Genomic DNA, 8,908 nt, shown 5'->3' with positions numbered 1-8,908 from the left:
ACAACCACAAATGGCTTCCAGGATCCAAGAGCCTAAGAACTCTGTTTTCCCAGTGTGTATATTCAGGTCGTCCGCCTCATAGCGAGTGACATGTACAACCACACAATCCTTGTCTGCATCAGGGCTCTAATTGGAAAAGAAAGAAATTCTGAATTACTTTTCAGTATAAGAAACATAAGTTATTTAAAACACTATGTATAGCATGGCATCGAAGCTAATAAAATTTTGCATTATTAATCACCACAGACTTCCTTTTCTAAAAAAATCACCACATACTTAGATGAAAAACCACAATCGAGATCGGCAAAGAAGGAAATCACCTTGGGCAGCTCAGCGGGGGGGGACACATCCTCGAAGGGGGAAAACTGCTCCTGCAGTGCCACGGGGGCTGTAACCTCAAACGGGGCATTGACCATCTCAGTAGTGGTCGTGAGCGCATCTGGGGTCGGCTCGGTGGTTGCCTCCATCTTCTTGGAGCTCTCTGTCTCGTGGGGATCAGCCTCCCGCGTCTGCTCCAATATCGGCAGATCTTTGCCTGGTTCTCCTTGGTCCATCATGAAATTGACAAATACTAGGAGACCACTGAAAGGAAAACACAATCGCAATGACAATGAAACAAAAAAGAGAGTGAGGATCGGTTACTGCTTTGCAAAAGTTCTTTTTTTTCTGAACGAAAATATACCAACATCACGGATCCGCTTACCTTCCCTTCGTTCGGAGAGAAGAACAGTGGCAGATGCGAGTGTTGCCTTTCTTGAAGACGGTGAGGGAGAAGGGGATTCAGCGAAGAGTGAAATGATGGTTGCTTCGTCCGTCAAACTTAGACTGCGGGGAGGTGGGGTTTTGTGATACGACGGCTCGTTACTGCCGCGCTACGACCGGGGTGACTCTCCGCCTACATACTGCCTTCTAATTTGGTGGATGGCATTTGGGCCCGCGCGCTGCATGGCCCGCATGTCGGTGAACAAAAGTATAACGGCATTCAGTAGAGGGAGACGTTTCAATGACCTAGGAGGAGCCAGAAGCGGTAGAGTGTCTCCACTGTACTAGTAGTAATTGTTTTTCTGGGTAGCTGTAGAGTGTCTCCACTGTACTAGTAGTAATTGTTTCTCTGGGCCCAAGACAAAACAGCCCATCCACACTAGTAAATAGTAAAATCAATTCAAAAGCCCATATATTTACTGAATGAGAGGCGCTACCCACACCCAGCACACCCCCCCCCCCCCCAGAAAAACCTGGGTGCTCTTCTTCCTCCTCGCTCCCACCCACCTCACGTTAGCTTGCTCCACTCGTACCCCCAAATTCCTCACCTCACTCCTACAGAAAACACCAGCTCCCCTTCTTCCTCACTCCTACAGAAAACCCCCAGCTCCCCTTCTTCTTCGCTCGCACTACAACTAGGCTCGTCATTCGTTACTCTGCTCAAATCCGTGAGCGTGACGCGGCGCCCTCGAGGAAAATGGAGTCGGCTGACCCTAGCGCCAAGAAGATGAGGCTCCCGCCAGCGGCGAGGCCTGTTGTAGATCTCGCACCCGGCAGCGCGGGGAGAAGCGGCGACCCCGCCCCACCGGATCCCAGGAACCCGTAGAATCTCGGGTGGACCGCATCAGCGATCTCCCGGACGCCGTCCTTGGGGAGATCATCTCGCTCTCCCCACCAAGGATTGCTGCCGCACCCAAGTCCTCTCAATTCGGTGGCGCCCTCTATGGCGTGTCGTGCCCCTTAATCTCGACTGTCGTCAGCTATCTCTCTTCAATGATTTTGAAATCCCCAGAGCCATCATCTCCTCCCACCAGGCCTCCGTTCAAAGCCTCTGCATCCCGCCATGCTACCTGAGCAAGCATACCATGCCCTACACGGTGGATGCCTGGCTGAAATCCCCTGAATTCATAGAACTACAGCTTCTTGAGTTCTACTATTCCCCTGGAAATCACATACCACATACCGAACGCCATGAACTTGTGCCCTCAGCACCGATGTCCATCTCGCGGTTTTTGTCCTCTCTCCACACCGCCACCTTTGCGCTGTGCTACCTGCCAGACAATCTGGTACTAAACCTTCGACTCCCATTTCTCAAGAAACTTTCACTTGTGAGGGTTCGTATATCGGAGGCCTCATTGCACAGCATCATCCACTCCAGTTGCCCTGCGCTGGAGTGCTTGGTGCTTGTTTTCACAGTTAGAATCGATTGTCTCCAAATTAAGTCACCTAACCTTGTAAGAATTGGAATTTCTTTTGACGGAAGGCAGCTCATCATCCAAGATGCCCCTTCACTTCAGAGGTTGATCCTTGATTCTAGTTATTCACCGTTGCAAATAACCGTCCTCTCTGCGCCTAAACTGGAGACCTTGGGTGTAATACATGATCTCTGTGCTCATTTCAATATGGTGTTTGGCTCCACAGTTCTTTAGGTACTTTATATTATCATCTACACTTGTAACGATAAGCTGCATTTTAAATTTCTGCGCATAATTTATATATCATCTTGGAGTACACATTTTGTACTAATATTATGTTCTATGCTCAATGAAGAGTTTCTCCATGGATGGCCTATCAATGGTGCTGGATTCTGTCAAGATCTTATATATCCAAATGAATAGTTTTGATCTGAACAAGATTATTAGCATGCTGCAATGCTTTCCATGTCTGGAGAAGTTGTATATAAAGGTGATAATTTCACGCACATTGGAAGCCCGCATATAGTGTACTAGAATTAACCGTTCAGCTGTTGCTCTTTCGACACTCTTCTTTTAGACCTTAACTGTTCTCAATCTTCATGTCTATTTAGGCAACAGGACAGGGTAAGAAAGTTATAACCAATCGGTGGATTCGTAGGCATCGGGATTTTCTCACTTCTCATGAGATTCGATTGAAGACAATAACGCTAGAACGATATGTAGCCAACCGTGCAAACACAAGATTTGTCACATTCTTCCTGCTGAATGCGAGGTTACTATTGTCCATCAGCCTTAAGTTTATCAGCAGCATGGTTTTGACGGATGGGTATGTCGAAGAGCAAAAAAAAGGAGTTTCAGGTGGGCAAAAGAGCTTCTGAATGTGTCGGGCTTCTATTTACAACATATTGTGGTCATAATCCAATCAATTTTATGACCCAGGATGTTCATGCTATGGACCTGACCGATCCATTTGACTGTGACTGCCGAAAACAGTGCTGGAGTTAGATGTTGTTGCCCTTTTCAATCTGGTTTTTTTTGTAAACCTGATGAACAATTAACCCTCATGCTTTTGTACAGTTTGTAAGCTGGAGTTAGATGTTCCTGCCCTTTTCAACTCGGCTGTGACTGTCATATTTTCTTTGAAACAAGGCAAATGGCTTGCCATTCGTTTAATTTAGAGTGAAATATTGTAACAAATCCCAACCAAGGGAAATAACATCACTCACGCCGACTGCTTGAGCTCACTGTGCATTACAGAAGCCAAGTGATTAGCCCCCACCAGCACCCATAAACTTATTTCGAACTAGCACATCAAATGGGCTGTAAATTTTCATAGGAAAGGCTGCATGACCGTGACAGATTTGGATTCTGACATTTGGGATTCGCGAGAGCCTATCCAAGGTGGTGTCGACTTACTAGCCAGTCAACAAACGATTCTGCCTACTAGCCATTGGATTGACATCCAACATCTATCGTGTATCTTCTATCTCTTGTCTTCTTCTTCCTCCAGCCGCCCAAACCAAACCACCCCGTCGGCTCCGCCTGCTCCCGCCTCCCATGGCTGGCTGCGCCTCCGCCGCCCTACCGTACGTACCCTCCAACGTTGGCCAGTCCCTCCCTCTATTCCCCCACACGTCCTGTTATTCTCCGGCGATGTCAGCCCCAACACGCACCCGCGCCCGAACCAGTCAACCCTTGTACTCCCCTCCGCCTGCGACTGGACCGACGCATCTTCAACGGCTCCTATTCATTCCGTCCGAGGCCTCGCCGTCGTCCTCTGCCTTGCGGCCTTGGTTCGCTCGCCATGCGCGGTGCGCCGCCCTCTTGCGTTGTCAACGTCGTCAACAACCGAGAGGAACAAGGAGATGAATGTACGTGGAGAGGATGACAGTAGGGACCCACCAGCGTCATGGCAGTACGCAAGCAAGTGCCTCTATAGTACAAGCCCAAAAATATGGTTCCTCCTAATGGTTGAACATCTGGGGCAACGTAGTCAATAAATGAGAGAATTACACTACGAGCGGCTGACACCAGGGACCCAGCAAGTCACGCAGTTTTTTTTTGAGGAACAAGCATTTGTTATTTATACTAGTTTTAGCGACGGATCAGGGTAACAACGGGGTTGTGCGGGGGCTGTGGCCCGTCTAGCCAGGGTTTTATTTATGTTTACCACATCATGAGCCCAGTTGTGTTTTTTTCTTGCTGAAAATGGCTAGCCCAGTTCTATTTTTTTAAAAGAAATACCCAAACAAGGCCTACTTGCTTTATCGGCCCTGCAGGGCTGCAAATCTTTCAAGACGAGGAGAGTTTCATTCGGTTTGCCCAGAAATGGGCTGTACATTTTTAAAACACATCAAACCGGGAATTAGTTTCCATTTTTTTCATTACAAGATCTTAAATTCCATTGATTTTTATGCGTGGACAATTATTTGGATTTTATATTTACATAAATTATTTTTCAAAATAGTTTGAATGTGAATCGATATTTCTGGATTAAAAACAGTTGACCGCACCGAAATATGCAAAATTTCGTATACTTTTTAACCGTGGCCACAATATGGGGTGTAATGCTAACAGAAAGAAGATGGGCTCCAAAAAAATTCTTAAGAATTAGCAAATGGGCTGTACATTATTAGAAATAATGGCAGATGGGTTGTATGCTATTTTCCACAGATTTGAGGCTGACTTGTGCGCAACTACAGGTTGACGCGTATGCTTTCATAAAAAAAAGGTTGACGCACACGCAACGCCCTGTCAACATAGTCAACACACAAGAGCAGTGACTGTTGGATGTCCATCCAACGGCTGTCGTGCTTCTTCAATCTCTGCTCTTCATGCTCCAGCCGCTCAAACAAGTGCCGGCGGGACTGCCTACTCCCTCCTCCCGCGGCCGGCTATGCTGCCGCGCAGGCTTCACGGCTCCACCGTACTCCCATCGCTGGCATAGCCATCCCTCTACTCACCCACACATGTTGTTATTCTCCGGCGACGGCAGACGAACCAGTAAACCCTCGTACTCCTCCGCGTGGGAAACAACTGCCGAGTATTCCCTGGCTCCGTGTCGTTCCCTTCATAGGCCTCGCCGTCGTCCACCGCCCTGGTGCTCTCGGCGCGGCCTGGTCAACGTGGTCAATGAACGACATCCATCGGAAGTGGACTGTACGTGGAGAGGCTGATAGCTGGGTCCACGGCCGCACGCAAGGAAATGCCTCCTTATTACGCGCAAAATAATGATTCCTCCACCTGACAGCTAGGACCCACAGGAAGGGCCTCTGTATTTCGTGAAAAAACGTTCCCCCCGCTGACAGGTCGGACCCACCAGCTATATCTTCGCACGCAAGGAAGTGCCTCCTTATTACGCCCAAAAAAATGAATACCGCCCTGCTAGCTGGGACCCACCATATTGTTGGGCTAACTTGTGGGCCTACTAAGTTGACGGGGACGGAGGGCTTTGTCAACTTAGTCAATACTCCAGTGACCGTATGATGTCCATCCAACAACCATAGTGCTTCTTAAACCTCTGGTCTTCTTGCTCCAGCCGCCCAAAGCAGCACCGGTCGTGCCGCCTGCTCCTGCCTCCCGTGGCCGGCTGTGCTACCGCGGAGGCCTCACCGCCGCCATACTACTCCCACCACTGGCAAGGCCATCCCTCCACTCACCCACACCCCCTGTTATTCTGCGGCGACGGCAGCCTCACACCGCAGCCGAACCAGTGAACGCTCGTACTCCTCTCCGCGTGGGCATCCACTGCCGCGTCTTGCTCGGCTCCGCGTCGTCCCCTTCCTAGGCCTCGTCGTCGTCCACCGCCGTGGTGCTCTCGGCGCGGCGTGGTCAATGTGGTCAACGACCGACTTCCATCGGAAGAGTACTGTACGTGGAGAGCCTGACAGCTGGGTCCACGGCAGCCGCAAGGAAGTGCCTCCTTATTACGCGGAAAATAATTATTCCTCCACCTGAAAGCGGGGACCCACCGGACGGGCCACCAGTATTTTGCGAAAAAATCATTTCCCCCTGACTGCTGGGACCCACCGGACGGGCCACCGTATTTCGCGAAAAACTATTCCCCCCGCTGTCAGCTCGGACCCACCGGAAGTGTCTCCTTATTACGCACAAAAAAATGAATACTCCCCCGGCTAGCTGGGACCCACCTTGGTGGGAGGCTGACTTGTGGGCCTACTAAGTTGACGGGGACGAAGGGCTTTGTCAACTTAGTCAATATGAACGATTCTAGCTCCAGTGACCGTACGATGTCCATCCAACGGCCGTAGTGCTACTTCAACCTCTGGTCTTCTTGCTCCAGCCGCCCAAAGCAGCGCCGGTCGTGCCGCATGCTCCTGCCTCCCATGGCCGGCTGTGCTGCCGTAAAGGCCTCACCGCCCCCTACAATTCCCACCGCTGGCCAGGCCCTGCGGCGACGGCAGCCTCACACCGTAGCTGAACCAGTGAACCCTCGTACTCCTCTCCGCGCGGGCTTCCACTGCCGCGTCTTCCCCGGCTCCGCGTCATCCCCTTCCTAGGCCTCGCCGTCGTCCACCACCGTGGTGCTCTCCGCGCGGTGTGGTCAACGTGGTCAAGGAACGACTTCCATCGGAAGAGTACTGTACGTGGAGAGGCTGACAGCTGGGTCCACGGCCACAGCCCAGTTTTTTTGTGATTTGCCAAGTAAGTCGCTTTGTCAGGCCTGTTGGGCTGCAAATCTTTCAAGACGAGGGGAGCTTTCATTCGGCTGGCCGAGAAAATGGCCCATCAGTAATGAGAAATGGGCTGTACATTTTTAAAACACATCAAACCGGCAATTAGTTTCAAATATCTTTTTTTTCATTTCAAGATTTTAAATTACATTAATTTTTATGCGTGGAGAATTTGTTGGATTTTATATTGATATACATTTATTTTTAAAATCAGTTTGAATGTGAGTCGAAATTTCGGGATTAAAAACAGTTCGGACCGCACCGAAATATGCAAAATTTTGTATAATTTTTTAACCGTGGCCACAATATGGGCTGTAATGCTAACAAAAAGAATATGGGCTCCAAAAAAACCTTAACAATTAGCAAATGGGCTGTAAATTATTAGAAATAATGCGAGATGGGTTGTAAGCTGTTTTCCACAGATTTGAGGCTTTCTGAAAAAAAGGTTGACGCACAAGCACTGATTGTTGGATGTCCATCCAACGGCCGTCGTGCTTCTTCAATCTCTGCTCTTCCTGCTCCAGCCACTCAAACAAGCGCCGGCGGGACTGCCTGCTCCCTCCTCCCCGCGGCCGGCTGTGCTGCCGCGCAGGCCTCACCGCCCCACCGTACTCCCATCGCTAGCCTAGCCATCCCTCTACTCACCGACACATGTTGTTATTCTCCGGCGACGGCAGATGAACCAGTATACCCTCGTACAGTCGTACTCCCCTCCGCGTGGGAAACAACTGCCGAGTCTTCCCTGCCTTCGTGTCGTCCCCTTCCTAGCCTCGCCGTCGTCCACCGCCGTGGTGCTCTCGGCGCGGCGTGGTCAATGTGGTCAACGACCGACTTCCATCGAAAGAGTACTGTGCGTGGAGACGCTGACAGCTGGGTCCACGGCCGCAGCAAGGAAGTGCCTCCTTATTACGCGCAAAATAATTATTCCTCCATCTGATAGCAGGGACCCACCGGACGGGCCACCATATTTCACAAAAAAAATGTTTCCCCCCTGACTGCTGGGACCCACCAGCTACACCTTCGCACGCAAGGAAGTGCGTTTGGGCAAAAAAAACCAAAACGATTCGCCCCCTGACTGCAGGGACCCACCAGGTACATCTTCGCACGCAAGGAAGTGCCTGACAGTCGGGACCCACCTGGTCGAAGCGTACGTAGCGTTGTCATTCTGGTCGCGAACGTGTACGTACATATATTCTGTTGGATGTAGAGGCACACACGTGTCGTAGTAGAGGCGCGCACGTAGCATGTACACGTACGTACAGCGGCCAGGGTGCAAGAAAGAAAATACGGCCATGTATGTGTACATACGGGCGGGGTCTCGAACGCCACCTCGCGCATACGTACGGCGAGGGCTCGTTGACATGGCTGGGTCGGAACGGAGAAACTGCGTCGTCGTCGTGTTCATGGGGAGGCAACGGAATGCGTCGTGTTCATGGGGAGGCAACAGAATGCGTCGTGTTCATCGGGAGGCAACGGAACGCGTGGGAGCCAACCGGCTGGGTCGGAACGGAATGTGTGGTCGTGTTCATCGGGAGGGCTTGGACGGAACAGGCAATGGAAACAAGGCCTGGCGTACCGCAGAATGGAGGAAACTGCCTTGTGTTCGACCGGCCACGTTCGAAACGGGATCCTGTTCATCGGGAGGGGTGTGGCGTACCGCAAAACGAACGAAACGGACCTCCTACGGTCGAAACGGGGGTCCTGGATCGGGAGGGGTGTGGCGTACCGCAAAACAGACGAAACGGACCTCATATGGTCGAAACGGGGATCCTGTTGATCGGGAAGGGTGTGGCGTACCGCAAAACGGAAGAAATGGACCTCCTACGGTCGAAACGGGGGTCCACTTCATCGGGAGGGGTGTGGCGTACCGCAAAACAGGACTCCATGGGATACTGTTCATCTCCACCGTCGACCTCCTCCAGCCTCCACGGGCTACCGTCAACCTCCTCCAGCCTCCACGGGCTCCTGTTCATCCAGCCTCCACCGCGCACTACTCCACCGGCTATTGTTCAACCACCCCTCCACGGGCACCCCTCCACC

Source organism: Aegilops tauschii, chromosome 3, assembly GCF_002575655.3.
Source record: "Aegilops tauschii subsp. strangulata cultivar AL8/78 chromosome 3, Aet v6.0, whole genome shotgun sequence".
Classification (NCBI taxonomy): Eukaryota; Viridiplantae; Streptophyta; class Magnoliopsida; order Poales; family Poaceae; genus Aegilops; species Aegilops tauschii.
Note: the sequence above shows the minus strand (reverse complement) of the source record.